The 21,079-nt window shown below is 39.3% G+C and overlaps 1 pseudogene; it reads right to left on the bottom strand.

Moving 5' to 3' along the window:
- Positions 1-14,383: 14,383 nt before the first annotated feature.
- On the bottom strand, positions 14,384-15,938 carry LOC118984646 (H/ACA ribonucleoprotein complex subunit 3-like; annotated as a pseudogene).
- Positions 15,939-21,079: the final 5,141 nt, after the last annotated feature.

Here is a 21,079-nt window from a genome sequence, read left to right as displayed (position 1 = left end):
ATGTAAGTTCTTTGTATATTTTGGAGATTAAACCCTTGTCTGAGGTATCATTGGGAAATATGTTTTCCCATACAGTTGGTTGTCTTTTTATTTTAATGCTGTTTTCTTTAGCTGTGCAAAAGCTTTTAATTTTGGTGACATCCCATTTGTTTATTCTTTTCTTTATGTCCCTGTAGGGGACATATGAGTAAAAAAGTTGTTGCGTGAAATATCTGATATTTTTCTGCCTATGTTCTCCTCTAAGACTTTAATGGTGTCACAGCTTATATTTAAGTCTTTTATCCACCTTGAATTTATTTTGATGTATGATGTAAGTTGGTGCTCGAGTTTCATTGTTTTCCATGTAGCTGTCCAGTTCTCCCAACACCATTTGTTGAAGAGGGTATTATTAGTCCACTTTATGTTGCTGCCCCCTTTGTGGAATATTAATTGACTGTAGAGATTTCGGTTTATATTTCTGAGCTCTCTGTTCTGTTCCATTGGCCTATGTGCCTGTTTTTATGCCAGTACCAGGCTGTTCTGATTACAGTGGCCTTGTAATACAATTTGATATCAGGTATTGTGATCCCTACTACTTTGTTCTTCTTTCTCAAAATTGCAGCTGCTGTTCTGGGTCTTTTATGGTTCCATATAAATTTTTGAAGTGTTTGTTCTCTATGTCTGTGAAGTTCTCTATGATGTTCTCTATGTCTGTTTGTTCTCTATGTCTGTCATTGGTACTTTGATAGGTATTGCATTGAACCTGTAAACTGCTTTGGGTAGTATGGACATTTTGATGATGTTAATTCTTCCAATCCATGAACATGGTATGTGTTTTCATTTGTTTGTGTCTTCATTGATTTCTTTCTTCAGTATTGTGTAGTTTTCTGCATACAGGTGTTTTACATCCTTGGTTAAGTTTATTCCTAGGTATTTTTTTTTGCTATATCAAGTGGGATTTTTTTTTCTTGATTTGTGCTTCTGCTGTTTCATTGTTGGTATACAAAAATGCCTTTGATTTCTGGATATTGACTTTGTATCCTGCTGTTCTGCCAAATTCATTATGTAGTTTTAGCAGTTTTTGGTAGAGTCAATAGGAATTTTCATGTACACTATCATGTCATCTGCAAACAGTGCCAGTTTTGTTTCCTCCTTTCCGATTTGGATGCCTTTAATTTCCTTTTCTTCTCTGATTGCTGTGGCTAAAACTTCCAATATTATATTGAATAGAAGTGGTGAAAGTGGACAACCTTGTATTGTTCTGATCTTAGTGGAAAAGATTTTAGTTTTTACCCATTGAGTATAATGTTGGCTGTAGGTGTCTCATATACGGCCTCTAGTATATTGAGAAATGCTCCCTCTATCCCCACTTCAAATGCTCCCTCTATCCCCACTATCCCCACTGAATGTCTTAACCATAAATGGGTGTTGTACCTTATCAAAAGCTTTTTCTGCATCTATTAATATGATCATGTGATTTTTGTCAGTGCTTTTGTTTATGTGATGTATTACATTTAGTAATTTGCGAACATTGAACCATCCCTGCATCCCTGGGATAAATTCCACTTGGTCATGGTGAATGATTTTTTTATGCAGTGTTGGATGCGATTTGCCAATATTTTATTCAGGATTTTAGTGTCTATGTTCATCAGTGATATTGGCCTGGAGTTTTCTTTGTTTGTTGTGTCTCTATCTGGCTTTGAAATTAGGATGATGCTGGCTTCTTATAAAGAGTTTGGGAGTTTTCCCTCATTTTGGATTTTTTTGACTAGTCTGTGAAGAATAGGGTTTTTCTCTTCCTTAAATGCTTTCTAAAATTCTTCTGTGAAACCATCTGGTCCAGGGCCTTTGTGCTTCAGGAGATTTTTGATTACTACTTCAATTTCATCTGCTGTCTTTGGTCTATTCAGGGTTTCTGTTTCTTCTTCATTGAGTTTTGGAACATTATATTTTTCTAGAAATTTTTCCATTTCACCCAGGTTTTTGAATTTCTTGGCATACAGTTCTTCATAGTAATTTCTTGCACACCTTTGTATTTCTGTGATTCAGTTTTAATCTCTCCTCTTTCATTTCTGATTGTGTTTATTTGAGTCCTCTCTCTTCTCTTCTCGATGAGCCTGCTTAATGGCCTGTCTATTTTGTTTATCTTTTTAAAAAACCAGCTCCTAAATTCGTTGATTTTTAGAATTGTGCTTTTAGTCTCTATGCCATTTAATTCTGCTCTGATCTTGGCTATTTTCTTTCCGCTACTTGCTCTGGGCTGTCTTTGTTTTTGTGCTTCAAGTTCTTGCAGGTGTAGTGTTAGGTTGTTTGTTTGAAATGTTTCTATCTTCTCTAGGTAAGCCTGTATTGCTATGAACTTCCCTCTCAGGACTGCCTTCGCTGTGTCCCATAAGTTTTGGGTTGTCATGAGGTCGTTTTTATTTGTTTCCAGAAAGTTTTTTATTTCTTCTCTAATTTCATTCTTGGCCCATTCATCATTTAATAGCATGCTATTCAATCTCCATGATTTTGAATCTTTTGGGTCTTTTCTCTTGGGGTTGGCCCAGTTTCAGTCCCTTGTGATCAGAGAAAATGCTTGGGATAATTTCAATTTTCTTAAATTTGTTGAGGCTTGTTTTGTGACCTATCATGTGGTCAATCTTTGAAAATGTTCTGGGGGCATTTGAAAAGAATGTGTATTAACTTCTTTGGGATGAAGGGCTCTCTATAAATCATTTAAGTCCATTTCATCTAGGATGTTGTTCAGTTCCACAATATTTTTGTTGATATTTTGTTTGAAAGAACTGTCCATTTATGGCAGTGGGGTGTTAAAATCCCCAATTATAATTGTGTTCTGCCAATGTCTTTCTCGAAGTCCTCTAAGATTTTCTTAATATATTTGGGTGCTCCTATGTTGGGTGCATATACGTTCACGATGTGAAGGTCTTCTTGGTGGATTCTTCCCTTGAGTATTATGAAGTGGCCTTCTGGATCTCTCTTTATGGCCCTTTTTTTGAAGTCTGTTTTGTCTGATATGAGTATTGCTACCCCGGCTTTTTTTCCCAGGCAGTTTGCTTGGAAAATTTGTTTCCAGTCCCTCACTTTTAGTCTGTGTTGTTCTTCTGTCCTGAGGTGGGTCTCCTGTAGGCAGCATATGTGTGGGTCATGCTTTCTTATCCATTCAGCTGTTTATATGTCTTTTGATTGGAGCATTTAATCCATTTATTTTTAAGGTTATTATTGATAGGTACTTATTCATTGTCATTTTTATACCTGTGCTTCTGATTGTGTCTCTCTTTTCCTTCCTTTTCTTAAAGCATCCCTTTTAGTATTTCTTGTAGAGTTGGTTTGGTGGAGGGATATTCTTTTAGACTTCTTTTGTCTTGGAAGCTCTTTATTTGGCCTTCTATCTTGATTGAGAGCTTTGCTGGATAAAGTAGCCTTGGTTGAAGGCCTCTGGTCCTCATCATTTGGAATATTTCTTGCCATTCTCTTCTTGCTTAGAGCGTTTTCATTGAGGAGTCAGTGGCTAACCTTATTGGGGCTCCCTTGTATGTTACTTTCTTTTTCTCCCTTGCCGCCTTTAAGATTCTCTCTTTGTCTTGAAATTTTGCCATTTTCATGATGATGTGTCTTGAAGTGGGTCTCTTTGGGTTCCTCTTGATTGGGACTCTCTCTGTTTCCTGGATTTGTGTGACTTTTTCTCTCATCAAATTAGGAAAGTTTTCCATCATCACTTCATCAAATAAATTTTCTATTCCTTGTTCTTTTTCTTCTACTTCTGGTATCCCTATTATTCAAATATTATTACATTTCATATTGTCTTACATTTCTCTTAATCTCTCTTCATTCTTTCTGAGCCTCTTTTGCTTTTCTAGGCCTTCCTGTGAGTTTTTTTCTACTTTGTCCTCCAACTTGCTGATCCAGTCTTCTGCCTCATCGATTCTGCTTTTGATCCTTCCACTGTGTTCTTCAGTTCATAAATTGTATTTTTCATTTTCTCTTGGCCCTTGCTGATAGTTTCTTTTTTTCATGTTTATATAGTTTGCAGTGAGTTCATTGTAGCTCCCCTGTAGTTTCTGGTAGCTCACTGTGAGCTCTTTGACCTTCGTGATAAGCAGTGCTTTGAATTCAATATCTGATAGCCGTCTTGCCTCTATTTCATCTACCATTCTTTCTGAGGTTTTCTCCTTTCCTTTCATTGAGGGGTTGTTTCTTTGTGTTCCCAATTATTTGTGAGGCTCTTCTTGTTATCTTCAGCTTCTTAAATTGAGTTGTTCTGGCTTCCTAGATTTACGGTGTGAAGTTATGTGGTGTAGTAGTTGTGAGATTCTGTGGTGTAGTCTCCTTGGTTTCCACAGCTCGGTGGTCTTGGACTGTCCTTTACATTGGCTCTGAGTTTGTCTTTGGGTTTTTGTTCTTTCTGGATTTTTTGGGGGGTGTCCTCCCTACCAGCTGATGAACTGATGGTCCCTCTGTCTACTATCCGTTTTAATTTGCTGTGCTGGTGAGGGCAGATTGCGTTTAAGCTAATTCTTCTGCGTTTACAGGGTTCTGAGGATTCTCTATAGGTCTTGTTCAGTTGTTTGCCCTAGGTAGATTCTTTGCTGTTTAGTTGTATTTCCAGATAGGTCTTGGTTTGAGGTTTGTGTGGTTTCTATTCCCTCCTTCATCTTCCTCTGTTGTTATCTGTTGGTGGCTTCTTTGTTGTTGGGTTTCCTCTTTCTTTGGGTATCCTGGTGCTCACTGTTTCCACTTACTCTTTGTGTGTGTGTGTGTGTGTGTGTGTGTGTGTGTGTGTGTGAGATCAGTTGGAGGGGAAGGCTAACTGGTTTACAACACCAGGAGAGTATTCTGTGATATTTACACTAGCATCTGGTAGAGAAGAGATAGGTGGTCCCCTGACTATGTACAGCGATAACCATAATCTTCAACCCGACTGGCCACTTTTTTGAAAGGATGGAAGGAAGATAAGGCTTTTGCTGGGGATGGAAGGTTTGTGATTTGGATCTAGAAAGGAGTGAGGTTGAGAGAGGTCAGATTCTAAGGCAAGGTGAGAATAAAGGATGGTAAATAGGTGTAGTGTGAGAGAGAATAGAGTTAAGCACTACCGTATTATAGTTCAGGCAACAATGAAGTGGGCTAAGATTGGGGGGGTATAGTATTTACAATAGTATGTAACAGCTATTATTGACAATAATATTAGAGCAATAATTGTATGACAGAATCTATGATATACCAAGATTGGGAAGTATTGGGCCTTCAGTAGTGTGCTAATGGAGCAAGGGGAAGTAAAGGACAGTAAATTAGCAATATGCTATGATTGAGGGGCCAGAGGAAACCTGTCAAGTGATACAATATATCCAGCCAAGGTAAAGAAGACTATACAGAAAGAGGAGGAAAACAGAGATACTGTTAAAATAAAAGATGTAAAATAATGACAAAATAATGAAAAAATACAAATACGCAATAACTTGTAGTTTTTCTGTTATAGCAAAGTGAATTTTGTCTCTCTGTCTCTACTGTTGGGATGCCCCCTCTTTGAATCTAACACTGCTCTTTTCACTGTTCCAAGTCTTGTCTCACTTGCGGGGGAGGAGGGCAAGAAAAAAAAGGCAGCAGATGGCAGGAAAAGGCAGTCAGTTTGGAAAGAAAGGAAGAAGGAATAAAACAAGAAAGAAGAAGAGAGAGGGTAAAAGTATTAAAAGATAAAACAATAATAAAGTTAAAGAAATAAAAATTATTAAAAAAACAAAAACAAACAAACAAACAAGACAAACAAAAACCTCTTGTTAATTTCCAGGTGATCAAATCTTTTCTTCTGGTCACACTAGCTGCAGCAGTCTGAGAGGCGATTAGTGTGGCCTTCCTCCCTTCTCTGTGAACTCAGCGGTCTCACTAGTGCCTTCCCAAGATCAGATTGGCACCTCTCCCCAGAGCCCCACTGAGAGCAGATTTTCCCCAGGATTTACAGTCCTGGCCTAGGGTCTGGGCCTGCGCTCCTCCTGGCCAGGCTTCCCTGGTCTCACAGGCTTGGGCGCGAACCTTTCCCAGTGTTGTGGTGGAACGCACGGACAAGTCTCAATTCTTTTCTGGTGACCACTGACTGATTCCACAGGTGATCAGAGCTCTCTGGTGTGCTTCCTAATGCCCACTCTTCTCTCTGACACTCCTAGCAAACCTACCTCTCCTGGCATTTTTCAGTCTGTGCCCGGCCGGGTAGGGAGGTAGCTGATGACTGGCTCTTTCCCAAAGACCTTGCTGCCAGCCCTCAGCATCCTGTGTCCACAGCAGAGCCAGCAGACCCGGCACACCCAACCCAGGCCCAGTGCAACGGGAAACACATGGGCATCTCTCAATTGTCCCGAGCTGGTCAGCACAGATTGATTCCATGGGTGATCGATCATAGCTCTCTGGTGTGCTTCCTAATGCCCACTCCTCTCTCTGACTCTCTAAGCAAAAAGATCTCTCCTGGCATTTTTCAATCAATGCCCAGCTGGGTAGGGAGGGACCTGGTAACTGGCTCACTCCCAAGGTCTTTGCTGCCAGCCCTCAGAGACCAAGGCAGACTGCCTGGGCCCTGGTGCGGCCCAGTGGAGGGCCTGAAGCCCCTGCGCTGTTCCCTCAGACCTTGTTGACCTGCAGTCATCTCCTCTCCTCACCGCCTGGTCATTCAGTGTTCACTACAATTTCTGGAGTCCTACCTTCCTATATGCTGGGTCCCTGCTGGCTATCGCTGCACTCCTCTGAAGATTAGTCTATTTTTTTTCAGTCTCGAAGGGGGGTGGAGTAAAATCCCTCATCCTACTCAGCCACCATCTTCTCACAACACCCTTTTATTCATTCTTTCTTAGGCCTGATCACCTCAGGGAACCCACCCTTTCCAGCAAAGGGCCACAACCACCTCTGGCATTGTTTCAGGCTTAAGTCAGGCAGGGGAAGTAAGGCAGCCAAGACATTAGGAGATTTCTTACAGACAGAATGAGGACTCAGGCTATGTTAAAGCTGGGGGGTGAGGTTCGATCATTCCCTTTTTCAATTGCACCCCCCCCCCCCAAGCCCTTCCCTGAGAGCCCTTTCATGATTGTGCCTGTCTTAGGTCATCCTTGAGGAATCTTCTTGTCATTGGCTAACCAGTCATCCACTCAGGGCCAGGCAGGGTGAAGTAAAGGGGGCAGAGGTGGCACCACTGCCAGGGAGATAAGCTTTGTCTCTTTAGTGGCTTAAGGTCCTAAGGTCTCTCACTTAGCCTTAGCCATGGAGGGGTTACAGCTTCTGAAACCAGGCAGGGTGGTTCCCAGCAGAGGCATATCCACAGGAACAGAAAGTAGATTAACAGTTGTCTGAGGTAGGGGCACTGTGGGAATGGGGAATGACTTTTCACAGGTACAGGTTTGGGGTTTTTTTGTTTGTTTGCTTTTTAAATTTTTTTAAGTTTAATTATTGTTCAAGTACAGTTTTCCATCCCCCACTCCCATCACAGCCCACACCCCCGTGCTCCCCACGTCCTTCCCCTTTTCCGCCCACCCTTAGTTGTTCTCCATGTGTCCTTTATACTAGTTTCTGTGAATCCTTTCCCCTTTCCCCTGAAATTCTCTCCCCTCTCTCCTCTTGTCTTTGTCAGTCTGTTCTGAATTTCAGTGTCCTTGGTCATATTTTGCTTTTTTTTGTTTTGTTGTATAAGTTCCTATTAAAGGTGAGATTATATGGTATTTGTCTTTCACCGCCGCGCATATTTCATTCACCATAATGCTTTCCAGTTTCATCCGTGATGTTGCAAAAGGTAGGAGCTCCTTCTTTCTTTCTGCGGCATAGAATTCCATTGTGTATATGTACCATAGTTTTTTGATCCATTCATTTACTGACCGGCACCTAGGTTGCTTCCAACATTTGGCTATGGAAAATTGTGCTGCTGTGAACATTGGGGTGCATATGTTCTTTGGAATTGGTGTTTTAGGGTTCTTAGGATACAATCCCAGCAGTGGAATTGCTGGGTCAAAAGGCAAGTCCAATTTTAGTTTTCTGAGAAAATTCCATACTGTTTTCCATAATGGTTGTACCAGTCTGCAATCCCACCAACAGTGGACCAGAGTCGCCTTTCCCCACACCCTCTCCAACATTTGTTGTTTATTGCTTTGTTTATCATGGCCATTCTCACTGGTGTAAAGTGGTATGTCATTGTGGTTTTAATTTGCAGCTCTCTGATAGCAAACGATATTGAGCATCTCTTCATGTGTCTCTGGATACTCTGTATGTCCTCCTTTGAGAAGTGTCTGTTCAAGTCCTTTCCTCATTTTTTAATTGGGTTAGTTGTCATCTTAGAGTGGGGTTGTGTGAGTTCTTTGTATATTTTGGAGATTAAACCCTTGTCTGAGGTATCATTGGCAAATATGTTTTCCCATACACTTGGTTGTCTTTTTATTTTAATGCTGTTTTCTTTAGCTGCACAGAAGCTTTTTATTTTGATGAGATCCCATTTGCTTAGTCTTTCCTTTATATTTCTTGCGCTAGGGGACATATCAGTAAAAGTGGTGTGGCATGAAATATCTGATATTTTCCTGCCAATGCTCTCTTCTAGGGCTTTAATGGTTTCCCGGCTTTTATTTAAGTCTTTTATCCACCTTGAATTGATTTTGGTGTATGGTGTAAGTTGGTGCTTGAATTTCATTTTTTTGCACGTAGCTGTCCAGTTTTCCCAACACCATTTGTTGAAGAGGCTATCTTACCCCATTTTATATTACTGCCCCCTTTGTTGAATATTAATTGACTATAGAGATTTGGGTTTATTTCTGGGCTCTCTGTTGTATTCCATTGGTCTACGTGCCTGTTTTTTATGCCAGTATCATGCTGTTTTGATTAGAGTGGCCTTGTAATACAGTTTGATATCAGGTATTGTGATTCCTCCTACTTTGTTCTTCTTTTTCAAAATTGTGGCTATTATTCTGGGTCTTTTATGGTTCCATATAAATTTTTGAAGTGTTTGTTCTATGTCTGTGAAATATGCCATTGGTACTTTAATAGGTATTGCATTGAATCTGTAAATTGCTTTAGGTAGTATGCACTTTTTGATAATGTTAATTCTTCCAATCCATGAACATGGTATATGTTTCCATTTGGTTGTGTATTCCTTGATTTTTTTCTTCAGTGTTGTGTAGTTTTCTGCATACAGGTCTTTTGCCTCCTTGGTTAGATTTATTCCCAGATATTTTATTTTTGTTTTTGCTATATCGAATGGGATTTTTTTCTTGATTTCTGCTTCTGCTGATTCATTGTTAGTATACAAAAATGCCTTTGATTTCTGGATATTGACATTGTAACTCACTGTTTTGCCAAATTCACTTATTAGTTCCAGCAGTTTTTTGGTAGAGTCTATAGGATTTTCCATGCACACTATCATGTCATCTGCAAACAGTGACAGTTTTGTTTCCTCCTTTCTGATTTGGATGCTTTTAATTTCCTTTTCTTGCCTGATTGCTGTGGCTAAAACTTCCAATACTATATTAAATAGAGGTGGTGAAAGTGGACAGCCTTGTCTTGTTCCTGATCTTAGTGGAAAAAGATTTCAGCTTTTGCCCATTGAGTATGATGTTGGCTGTAGGTCTTTCATATATGGCTTTTATTATATTGAGGAATCCTCCCTCTATTCCCACTTTGTTGAGTACCTTTATCATAAATGGGTGTTGTACCTTATCAAAAGCTGTTTTCAAGTCTATTAATATGACCGTGTGCTTTTTGTCTTTGCTTTTCTTCATGTGATGTATTAAAATTACTGATTTGTGGATATTGAACCATCCTTGCATCCCTGGGATGAATCCCACTTGGTCATGGTGTATGATCTTTTTGATGTATTGTTGGATACGATTTGCCAATCTTTTGTTGAGGATTTTAGCATCAGCAATATTGGCCTGAAGTTTTCTTTCTTTGTTGTGTCTCTATCTGGCTTTGTAATTAGGATGATGCTGGCTTCATAAAAAGAGTTTGGGAGTTTTCTCTCATTTTGGATTTTTTGGAATAATCTGTGAAGAATAGGGGTTACCTCTTCCTGAAGTACTTTGTAGAATTCTCCTGTGAAACCATCTCGTCCAGGCTTTGTGTCATGAGAGTTTTTTATTACTTCTTCAATTTTATCTGCTGTTATTGGTCTTCTCAGGCTTTCTATTTCTTCTTCACTGAGTTTTGGAAGATTATATTTTTCTAGAAATTTGTCAATTTCTCCTAGGCTTTCAAATTTCTTGGCATACAGTTCTGCAGAGTAATTTCTTACAATCCCTTCTATTTCTGTGGTATCAGTTGTAATCTCTCTTATTTCATTTCCGATTGTGTTTATTTGTGTCCTCTCTTCTTTTCTTAATGAGCCTACTTAAAGGCTTGTCTATTTTGTTTATCTTTTTAAAAAACCAACTTTGGATTCATTAATCCTTAGAATAGTGCTTTCAGTCTCTATGTCATTTAATTCTGCTCTGATCTTGGTTATTTCCTTCCTTCTACTTGCTCTGGGTTGTTGTTGTTGTTGTTCCTTGAGTTCTTACAGGCATAGGGTTAGGTTGTTTGTTTGAAATGTTTCTATTTTCTTTATGTAAGCCTGTATTGCTATGAACTTCCCTCTCAGGACTGCCTTTGCTGTGTCCCATAAGTTTTGGGTTGTTGTGAGTTCATTTTCATTTGTTTCCAGAAACTTTTTGATTTCTTACCTAATTTCAATCTTGACCCATTCATTGTTTAATACCATACCATTCAGTCTCCATGATTTGGGGTGTTTGGGTTTTTTTCCTTTGGGGTTGGTTTTTAATTTTAGTCCCTTGTGGTCAGAGAAAATGCTTGGTATGTTTTCAATTTTCTTGAATTTGTTGAGGCTCGTTTTGTGTCCTATCATGTGGTCTATCTTTGAAAATGTTCCATGTGCATTTGAGAAGAATGTGTATTTAGCTTCTTTGGGATGAAGGGCTCTATATATATCAGTCAAGTCCATTTCATCTACGGTGTTGTTTAGTGCAGCTATATCTTTGTTGACATTTTGTTTGGATGATCTGTCCTTTTTTGGTAGTGAGGTGTTAAAGTCCCGTACTATAATTGCGTCGCTGTCAATATCTTTCTTGAAGTCTTCTAGGATTTTTCTTATATATTTGGGTGCTTCTATGTTGGATGTATATATATTTACAACGTTAATATCTTCTTGGTAGATTCTTCCCTTGAGTATTATGAAGTGACCTTCTGGGTCTCTCTTTATGGCCCTGTTTTTGAAGTCTATTTTGTCTGATATGAGAATTGCTACCCAGGTTTTTTTTTCTAGCCCATTTTCTTGGAAAATTTGTTTCCAGTCTTTCACTTTTAGTCTGTGATGGTCTTTGGACCTGAGGTGGGTCTCCTGTAGGCAGCATATGTGTGGGTCATGCTTTCTTAACCATTCAGCTATTTATATGTCTTTTGATTGGAGCATTTAATCATTTACATTTAAGGTTATTATTGCTAGGTACTTATTCATTGCCATTTTTGTACCACAGTTCCTTTCTGTCTCTCTCTTTTCCTTCCTTTCCTTAAAGCAGTCCTTTTAGTATTTCTTGTAGAGCTGGTTTGGTTCTTTTAGACTTCTTTTGTGTTGGAAACTCTTTATTTGGCCTTCTATCTTGACTGAGAGCTTTGCTGAATACAGTAGCCTTGGTTGTAGGCCTCTGTTTCTCATTACTTGGAATATTTCTTGCCGTTCTCTTCTTGCAGGAGTGTTTCCATTGAGAAGTCAGTAGCTAACCTTATTGGAGCTCCCTTGTATGTTACTTCCTTTTTCTCCCTTGCTGCCTTTAAGATTCTCTCTTTGTCTTGGAATTTTGCCATTTTAATGATGATGTGTCTTGAAGTGGGCCTCTTTGGGTTCCTCTTGAATGGGACTCTTTGTGATTCCTGGATTCGTGAAACTTTTTCTCTCATCAAATTAGGAAAATTTTCTGTTATTACTCTTTCAAATAGGTTTTCTATCCCTTGTTGTTCTTCTTCTCCTTCTGGGATTCCTAGTATTCAGATATGTGGCAACAATGTGTGGTTGCCTCTCACATGCCTCAAACTGGGAAGCTGGTCCACAACCCAGGCATGTGACCAGACTGGGAATTGAACCGCGATCATCTGCTTCGCAGGCCTGCACTCAATCCCCTGAGCTACACCAGCCAGTGCTTAGTATTGACATTTTAATAATGCTTCTTATCCATGACTACAATGTATGCTTCCAACTATTTGTGTCTTCTTCAATTTGTTCCTTCAGATTCTTTTTGGGAAGGGAGCATTTCTTTTTATTTTTTAATTATTTATGCTGTTCCTGTTGACACATTTTTTTTTCTCCATTTACCCACATCTACCCAGCCACACTGTGTTGCTGCCTATCAAGGCCTGGATGGTCTACTCTAGATTCTGGGAGACAAGAAAATGTGTAGAGCTGTGGGGATGCTTGACATGCCTTTATTCACAGGTGGACAGGCCATGCATGCTGCAAGCTGCATGTCTCTCTCTCTGCATGTCTCTACATGTCTCTGCATATCACCTGTCCCCTTGCATGGCATGCAGTGTGCCCCTTGCTCCCCAGCATGGCACACAGTAGGGAACCCCTGGTCCCTTTTAAATACTAGAACAAAAAAAGCCAGTTTCAAGCCAGAAAATTATATGACATAGCATAATTATGCCCAAGTGAGCCCACTTCTTGTTATGGCAACAGTTTATTGGATCCCGTTTCAAGGCTATGAGAACACTAATTATCAGGCCCTTTCAAGGTTATGGAAAAAACTGCTTCTCTTAGTTACCCAGACACCTCGGTGAGGAATTCAGACTGCCTCAATTTACCCTGCACTCACCCTCTGCCCATCCCAATCCAATCCCCATATTGTTGTCCATGGCCATCAGTTTTTCATAAATGTCCTTTGGTTAATCTCCTCATCATCTTTCATCCCATCAACCCATTCTCCTTTCCAGCTGATGTCAGTCAGTTTTATGTACCTAATCTTCTCTTACTATGTTGTTCAATAGTTTACTGTGTTCATTAGATTCCACATATAAGTGAGATCATGTGGTATTTTTCTTTCATTTCTACAGATTCTTATAACTTTCCCAGTATAGGTCATTTACATCCATGGTTAAATTTATTCCTGGGTGTTTTATTTTTGGTGCAGTTGCAAATGAGATTGCAGTCTTGGTTTATTTTTTCTGAGTGTTATTGATATATAAAAATGCAACTATTTCTGGATATGAATTTGTGAACTGCTACTTTACTGAATTCATGTATCAGTTCTAGTAGGGGTTATTTGGTGGATATTTTAGGGTTCTCTAATATACAGTGTCATGTCCTGTGCAAATAATGACAGTTTTACTACTTCCTTTCCAATTGGTTGCATTTCAGTTGTTCTTCTTGTCTGATCACTGTGGCTAGGACTTCCAATTCTACATCGAATAGAGTTTTGAAAGCAGGCATCCTTGTCTTTTCCCGATTTTAAGGGAAACACTTTTAGTTTTTGTCTATTGAGTATAACGTTGGCTGTGATTTTGTCATACCTGGCCTTCATAACATTGAGGTATGTTTCCTGTATTCCTACTTTGCTGAGAGTTTTTACCATAGATGGGTGCGGGATTTTATCAGTTGCTTTTTCTGAATCTATTGACATAATCATGAGATTTTTATCCTTTAATTTGTTTAGTTGATATAGCTTGTTTATTGATTTGTGAATATACCAAACTTGAATCCCTAGAATAAAACTCACTTGATCATGGGATATGATCTTTTCAATGTATCTAGTTCCAGTTTGCTAGTATTTTGTTGAGGACTATACTGTCTAAGTTCATTACAGAAACTGGCCATAATTTTATTTCTTTGTATCATCTGGTTTATAATTAGGATAATGCTGGTCTCATAAAATGAATGTAGGGGTCTTCCCTCCTCTTTAATTCTTTGAAGGGTTGGTGTTAGTTCTTTTTAAATGTTTGATAAAATGCACCTGTGAAGCCATAAGGTCTAGGACTTTTGTTTGTTGGGAGTGTTTTTATTACTGCTTTAAGTTCATTAATTGTAAATCTGTCTATTCAGAATTTCTTATACTTTCTGATTCAGTTTTAAAAGATGGTGTGTTTCTAAGACTTTATCTATTTTACCTAGATAGTTTAATTTGTTGGCCAATAGGTTTTTAATAATATTTTCTTTTTCTTATTCTCTTTCAAATCACTTTAATAACCTGACAGTGAGTCAAATATAAAAAGCAAATTCAACCTTGTTTTCTTTAAGGTGATGCTACCATGATTGCCTTGCACATGCATGACAAAGGTAATAATGACACCAGATTTCAAAAAGCAAGGGTGGCCAGAAGGCTTTAAAGCTCACAAATTGAAGAGCTTGATTTTGGAAAGTCCTAGATGGGTTGCAGGCAGCAGAAAAGACACAAAATTTAAGTGATCCTCAGAATACAGGGCATGGTTGCTGGGTCATCAACACCTAGAAACATCACTTGATGGTGATTTGGTGTCTAGAGTATTTGTCATCTGGGGAGAACCAAGCAGGACGGGCGAGCAGATTTGTTGTCCTGTTGGGTCAAACTTCTTCAGGTTATAGTACCAGTCTCCTTGTTCTTTGAGGTAATACTGGAGAAATATGATCACACAGAAGCTGGAGGTTCTAATTCCGTCTGCTGGTCAGTCTAACTGATGGCCTCACTTCATAATATTTTCTTACTATCCCTTGTATTTTGCTGGAGTTAGTTGTCACTCCTCTTCCTTCATTTCTGATTTTTCAATAGTTATTTGTCTCCTCTCTCTTTTTTTGTTGATGAGTATGATTAAAGAGTTTTCAATCTTGTTTACTTTTCCAGAGAAACAGCTCTTGGTTTCATTGAACTTTGTCATTGTTTTATAGACTCTTTATCACTTATTTCTGCTCCAATCTTTATTATTTATTTCTTCTACTCACTTAGGCCTTTATTTGTTGTTCTTTTTCTAGTTCTTTTAAGTGTAAAGAAAGATTCCTTATTTGAGGTTGTTCTAGTTTCTCATGGTAGACCTGTAATGCTATGAATTCCCCTCTTAGGTGTCCTTCCACTGTGCCCCATAGATTTTGGATTGTTGTGTTATCATTTTCATTTGTTTTAAGGTATTTACAATTTTTTTAAATCTTACCCTTAACTTGTTTCTTGTTTAGTAACATGTTTTTTAGCTTGCATGTCTTTGTCTGTTTTTCAGTTTTTCTTCTTGTGATTGTTTTCTGGTTTCATATCATTATGTTTAGAAAAGAAGATCGATGTGATATCACTTGTCTTAAATTTCCTGACACGTGGTCTGTTCAGGAAAACTTTCCACAAGTCCTTGAAAAGAATGTATATTTTGCTCATTGGGATAGAATGCTCTGAACATATGCATTAAATCCATCTGATCTGATGTGTCCTTTATGGCTGCTGTTTCCTTGTGATTTTCTGTCTGTACAATCTGTTCATTGATGTCAATGGGTGTTAAAATCCCCTACTAAGACTGTTTTAGTGTCCATCTCTCAATTTATATCCATCAAGATTTACTTGATATATTTTGGTGCTCCTAAGTTGGGTGCATAATTCTTTTTAAAAGTTATCTCCTCTTGTTATAGTGCTCCATTGATCATTATGTGGTGTCTTTCTTACAGTAGACTTTGTTTTAAACTGCAACATGGAGGTCATTGGGCCTCTCCAGGATTTGTTGTTCAAGGGCCTAAGACAGTGTCCCTCAAGCATCTTATCCTTTGGCATGCTTTTAAAAGTAGTTTCTGGGGAGTTCCAAGATGGCGACAGAAGAGCACAGAGGGAATCCAACTCCCATACACCTGGTAGAAAATCCAGGCAGATCTACTGAGGAACAGCATAATCAACCAACAATTCCTCAGCATTTATGAAAATAAGAGACCAGAGAGTGTGAGGGAGGGACCAGAGAGCTGCAGGTCAGTGAAGACTCCAGGACCTGAGTGAGGACAAAAACAGCTGCACTCACAGCATGATACCTGAGTGCAGACAATAAGAGGCCGAAGGTGACCCAACGGCCTCAGTGCTGCCACCACGGCTGGGTAACAGAGGCCTTGGTCTGGTATCAGCGCCAGGTCTCTTGCTGCAGAGGGAACTCCAGAAGTCCGACACCCGGGCAGGTCTACAACACACTCTGTGGGAGCTGTGGGCCTGCTACAGAGTCTGTGGGAGAGAACTGACTCCCTCCCTTCCAATCTAAGCAATGCTGGGCAATACTGGGCAGAGACCTGTATGCTTAAGTTTACATAAAGGGCTACAAGGGAAGAGGGCGGTGTTCAACTGCAGACCGTGTAGTCACCAGCCCCCCAGCCCACCAGCCTGGGGGAATTGAGAAGGGCACATTGCTAGTCTTTTGGGGATTGGGCTGGGCTGAGAGGCAGGCTTTGTGAAGTCTTTATTGGAAAATGAACTGAGGTGTTCTACAACAGCAACTTGCCTCACGGCCCAATCAGCCCAGCAGCCATCTAGGGGAGGAGCCGGAGCACTTGGATCCCATCACAGGACTGGGAAGGACAGTGCCAGATCCAGCGGGACCCAGGAAGATGGACAGGGGTGCAGACACCCACATCCCAAACCAGTAGCCTGGCTGGCACGCCTGCGTGAGCCTGCACACCTGTATCCCAGCCCACAGAGAGGTCCTGCTGCAACCAGAAAAACCAGTTTGCACAGTTTGAAACTGACAAAGGAAGTTTTTTTTTTTTTAGCAACTTCTTTTCTAAGTTATCTTATATTTTTTAAATTGTATTATTGCTCTATCTTTCAGTACTTTGTTCCTCTCATTTCTTTCTGTCCAGTTTTAGTCCTTCTTCCTGTCTTCCCAAACTTTTCACTTATTCCTCCTTTCTCCTGACTTTTCTGTGTGTGTGTGTGTGTGTGTGTGTGTTGGATTGTTTGTTTCTTTGTTTGTTGCTTAGTTTTCTTTTACCCACAAGAGACACAAATAACTGGGAACTGCGAAAGGACCATAGTGGGACCCTAAGAGGGGGCATCTCACCAATAGTGACACAGAGACAAATTTCACTTTGCCATAGCAGAGAAGCTTCAAGTTGCTGCATAGGAATATTATTATTTTTTCATTATTCTCACATTTTTTATATTGTTATAGTATCTTTGTAATCCTCCTCTTTCTGTATAGGTTTCTTAGTCCTGGATGGTTATATTGTACTATTTGACAGGTTTCCTCTGTTCTTTCCCATAGAGTGTATTGCTAATTTTCTATACTTCACACCACTTGCTTTCCTTTGGCATACTACCAAAGCTCTATAACCCCCATTCAGACAGATCACACACAGTCTGTCATGTGAATGTTGCTCTAATATTATTGTAAATAGCAGCTATTCCATACAATGGTAAATACTTCACAATACATCTCTTGGAATGTACACCACCTTACAGTTCCTGAATTCCATTACTGTAGTGATTAACTCTATTTCCTCACATGCTACACCTAGTTATTATCCTTTACTCTCACCTTACCTCATAATCTGACTGCCCACAACCTCACTGCTTTCTAGATCCAACTCACAAGCCTTCCCTTACCAGCAAGAGACTTATCTTCTGTCCATCCTTCTTTAAAAGTGGCAAGATGGGTCGAAGAATACAGTTAACACTATACATAGCCTAAAGATTGTGTATTTCTTCTCTACTGACTGTGACTGTAAATACCATAAAATACTCTTCTTCTCTCATAAACCATTTTGCCACCCCTCTAACTGATCACACACGCACACACACACAAAAAAGAATAGCTGGAAGTGGAGAACACCAAGACACCTGCAGAAGACTGCACCACTGAATTTCACAAGTATCCTACCATAGAAGTTCACACCATAAACCCAGTGAATCAGAACAGATCAATTTAAGAGGCTGAGGCCAACAAGAAGAGTATCACAAACAATGGGAAGACAAAGAAACAATACCCAAATGAAAGAAAAGGTGGAAGTCTCAGAAAGAATATTAGATGAAATAGAGGCAAGTCAACTACCAGATATTAAATTCAAAGCACTGGTTATCAGAAACTTCAAAGAGCTTACAACGAGCTACCAGAAACTAGAGGGGAGCTATAATGAACTCACCGCAAACTATACCAACATGAAAAAGGAAATAGAAACCATCAGCAAAGGCCAAGAGGAAATGAAGAATACAATTTCTAAACTGAGGAACACAGAAGAAGATATGAAAACTAGAATTGATTGAGGCAGAAGATCGCATCAGTGAGTTAGAGGACAGAGTAAAAAGAACCTTCCAGACAGAGCAAGAAAAGGAAATGAGATTCAGAAAGGAGGAGGAATTAAGAGAAATGCAAGACAATATGAAATGAAATAATATCCAAATAATAGGAATACCAGAAGGAGAAGAGGAAGAACAAGGGATAGAAAACCTATTTGAAAGAATAATAGCAGAAAATTTTCTTAATTTGATGAGAGAAAAAGTCACACGAATCCAAGAATCACAGAGAGTCCCAATCAGGTGGAACTCAAAGAAGCTCACTGGGAGACACATCATCATTAAAATAGCAAAACTCCAAGACAAAGAGAGAATCTTAAAGGCAGCAAGGGAGAAAAAGGAAGTAACATACAAGGGAGCTCCAATAAGGTTAGCTACTGACTTCTCAATGGAAACACTCCTGCAAGAAGAGAACGGCAAGAAATATTCCAAGTAATGCGAAACAGAGGCCTACAATCAAGGCTACTGTACCCAGCAAAGCTCTCAATCAAGATAGAAGGCCAAATAAAGAGCTTCCAAGACAAAAGAAGTCTAAAAGAATATGGCTCCAGCAAACCAGCTCTACAAGAATTACTAAAAGGACTGCTTTAAGGAAAGGAAGGAAAAGAGAGAGATGGAGAGGAACACAGGTACATGAATGGTAGTGAATAAGTACCTATCAATAATAACATTAAATGTAAATGGATTAAATGCTCCAATCAAAAGACATATAATAGCTGAATGGATAAGAAAGCATGACCCACACATATGCTGCCAACAAGAGAACCACCTCAGGACAAAAGACCATCCCAGACTAAAAGTGAAAGGCTGGAAACAAATTTTCCAAGAAAATAGACAAGAATAAAAGCTGGGGTAGCAATTCTCATATCAGACAAAATAGACTTCAAAAACAGGGCCATAAAGAGAGACCCAGAAGGTCACTTCATAATACTCAAGGAAGAATCCACCAAGAAGACATTAACATTATAAATATATATGCACCCAATATAGGAGCTCCCAAATATATAAAGAAAATCCTGGAGGACCTCAAGAAAGATATTGATAGCAACACAATTATAGTAGGAGATTTTAACACCCCATTGTCAAAAAAGGACAGGTCATCCAAACAAAATGTCAACAAAGATATAGCTGCACTAAACAACACCGTAGATGAAATGGACTTGGCTGATATATATAGAGCCCTTCATCCCAAAGAAGCTAAATACACATTCTTCTCAAATGCACATGGAACATTTTCAAAGATAGACCACATGATAGGACACAAAATGAGCCTAAACAAATTCAGGAAAATTGAAATCATACCAAGTATTTTCTCTGATCACAAGGGACTGAAATTGGAAACCAATCCCACAGGAAAAAACCCCAAACACCCAAAATCATGGAGACTTAATGTTATGCTATTAAAAAACGAATGGGTCAAGACTGAAATTAGGTAAGAAATCAAAAAGTTTCTGGAAACAATTGAAAATGAACTCACAACAACCCAAAACTTATGGGACACAGTGAAGGCAGTCCTGAGAGGGAAGTTCATAGCAATACAGGCTTACCTAAAGAAAATAGAAATATTTCAAACACACAACCTAACCTGACACCTGCAAGAACTGAAGAACAACAACAAAGTCAGCCCAGAGCAAGTAGAAGGAAGGAAATAACCAAGATCAGAGCAGAATTAAATGACATAGAGAGTAAAAGCACAATTCTAAGGATCAATGAATCCAGGAGCTGGTTGTTTGAAAAGATAAAGAAAATAGACAAGCTTTTAAGCAGGCTCATTAAAGAAAGAAGAGAGAAGACACAAATAAACACAATCAGAAATGAAAGAGAAGAGATTACTATTGATACCACAGAAATAGAAGGGATTGTAAGAAATTACTATGCAGAACTGTATGCCAAGAAATTTGAAAACCTAGGTGAAATGCAAAAATTTTTAGAAATATACAATCTTCCAAAACTCAATGAAAAAATATCAGAAAACCTGAACAGGCCAATAACAACAGGTGAAATTGAAGCAGTAATCAAAAAACTCTCATCACACAAAATGAGGGATAACTCCCCAACTCTTTATATGAAGCCAGCATCATCCTAATTCCAAAGCCAGATAAAGACACAACAAAAGAAGAAAACTACAGGCCAATATCACTCATGAACATATGCCGTCGCCCGCGGCAGCAAGGTGTTCGCGAGGTGAGGCGATGGACTTAACTTAATTAAAATAATGGAGAGGTCCAAGTGCTCCTGGCTGGCAAATGGCAAGTTTATTCAAGGAACTGCTGGCTTATATGCAGAACTGCAGTGGCCTGAGAACAATGCTGTTTTACAAAAGTTTGTACATTCCTGAAGGCTATCAAGAGGGCAAGATGTTCTCACATCCTGAGAACATTTGCCCACAGATAGCAGTGTCCTCAAGATTATCACTTTCCTGGAACATGACGCACATGCCAAGACCTTGTTCTTTCCTTCAAGGCTGAGAAGGAGAAGGTCCGGAAGATATCAAGATACCCGCCGGCTCCAGGGACCAGAAACCAAGTCCCGCCACCGTTTTCACAGTGGGGGCTCTGTCCGTGGTCCCCTGCGGCCTGGTGGGCTCCCACATCTCCCCCTTTTTTATTTTATATATCGAACCGGCTCCACATTCCTCGTCATGTCCAGCTTATGTTTTTTGAGGTCTACGTACAAGCCACTGATTTGTTTGATAAAAAACCAAATGATGCAAGGTATACATAACAAAAGCAAAATAACGAAAATCAAATCATTAGTAGCCTTAATAATAGCATATCCTGGATCATTAAACCAGGGGATGGAAGGTTAGCAGGTAGAAAGGTGAAGGCAGGTTGCTTAATAACAGCAAATGATGTAACATTCATTGATGCATTTAAACAATTGGTTAG

Source organism: Sturnira hondurensis, unplaced genomic scaffold (assembly GCF_014824575.4).
Source record: "Sturnira hondurensis isolate 20B ecotype Veracruz unplaced genomic scaffold, ASM1482457v3 Scaffold0003693, whole genome shotgun sequence".
NCBI classification, from domain to species: domain Eukaryota; kingdom Metazoa; phylum Chordata; class Mammalia; order Chiroptera; family Phyllostomidae; genus Sturnira; species Sturnira hondurensis.
This window is presented reverse-complemented; position numbering and strand designations above follow the sequence as displayed.